The sequence below is a fragment of the Moschus berezovskii genome, chromosome 15, assembly GCF_049115385.1.
Source record: "Moschus berezovskii isolate FMDL1 chromosome 15, NW_MosBer_1.0, whole genome shotgun sequence".
Lineage (NCBI taxonomy): Eukaryota > Metazoa > Chordata > Mammalia > Artiodactyla > Moschidae > Moschus > Moschus berezovskii.
In genome coordinates, this window is record NC_142474.1 from 71,064,483 (window position 1) to 71,066,181 (window position 1,699).

Sequence of the window (1,699 nt, forward strand, 5' to 3'; positions counted from 1 at the left end):
GACCTTTCAGATATGACCTAAATCAAATCCCTTATGATTATACAGTGGAAGTGAGAAATAGATTTAAGGGTCTAGATCTGATAGATAGAGTGCCTGATGAACTCTGGATGGAGGTTCGTGACATTATAAAGGAGACAGGGACCAAGACCATCCCCATGGAAAATAAATGCAAAAAAGCAAAATGGCTGTCTGAGGAGGCCTTACAAATAGCTGTGAAAAGAAGAGAAGCGAAAAGCAAAAGAGAAAAGGAAAGATATAAGCAACTGAATGCAGAGTTCCAAAGAATAGCAAGGAGAGATAAGAAAGCTTTCCTCAGCGATCAATGCAAAGAAATAGAGGAAAACAACAGAATAGGAAAAACAAGAGATCTCTTCAAGAAGATTAGAGATTCCAAGGGAACATTTCATGCAAAGATGGGCTCGATAAAGGACAGAAATGGTATGGACCTAACAGAAGCAGAAGATATTAAGAAGAGGTGGCAGGAATACACAGAAGAACTGTACAAAAAAGATCTTCATGACCAAGATAGTCACGATAACGTGATCACTGACCAAGAGCCAGACATCTTGGAATGTGAAGTAAAGTCCTTAGAAAGCATCACTACAAACAAAGCTAGTGGAGGTGATGGAATTCCAGTTGAGCTATTTCAAATCCTGAAAGATGATGCTGTGAAAGTGCTGCACTCAATATGCCAGCAAATTTGGAAAACTCAGCAGTGGCCACAGGACTGGAAAAGGTCAGTCTTCATTCCAATCCCAAAGAAAGGCAATGCCAAAGAATGCTCAAACTACCACACAATTGCACTCATCTCACACGCTAGTAAAGTCATGCTCAAAATTCTCCAAGTCAGGCTTCAGCAATATGTGAACCGTGAACTCCCAGATGTTCAAGCAGGTTTTAGAAAAGGCAGAGGCATCAGAGATCAAATTGCCAACATCCGCTGGATCATGGAGAAACCAAGAGAGTTCCAGAAAAGCATCTATTTCTGCTTCATTGACTATGCCAAAGCCTTTGACTGTGTGGATCACAATAAACTGTGGAAAATTCTGAAAGAGATGGGAATCCCAGACCACTTGACCTGCCTCTTGAGAAACGTGTATGCAGGTCAGGAAGCAACAGTTAGAAGTGGACATGGAACTACAGACTGGTTCCAAATAGGAAAAGGAGTACGTCAAGGCTGTACATTGTCACCCTGCTTATTTAACTTCTATGCAGAGTACATCATGAGGAACGCTGGGCTGGAAGAAGCACAAGCTGGAATCAAGATTGCTGGGAGAAATATTAATAACCTCAGATATGCAGATGACACTACCCTTATGGCAGAAAGTGAAGAGGAACTCAAAAGCCTCTTGATGAAAGTAATAAAGGAGAGTGAAAAGGTTGGCTTGAAGCTCAATATTCAGAAACGAAGATCATGGCATCTGGTCGCATCATTTCATGGGAAATAGATGGATAAACAGTGGAAACGGTGTCAAACTTTTATTTTTGGGGGCTCCAAAATCACTGCGGATTCTGATTGTAGCCATGAAATTAAAAGACGCTTACTCCTTGGAAGGAAAGTTATGACCAACCTTGATTGTATATTAAAAAGCAGAGACATTACTTTGCCAACCAAGGTCTGTCTAGTCAAGGCTATGGTTTTTCCCGTGGTCATGTTTGGATGTGAGAATTGGACTGTGAAGAAAGCTGATCACCGAAG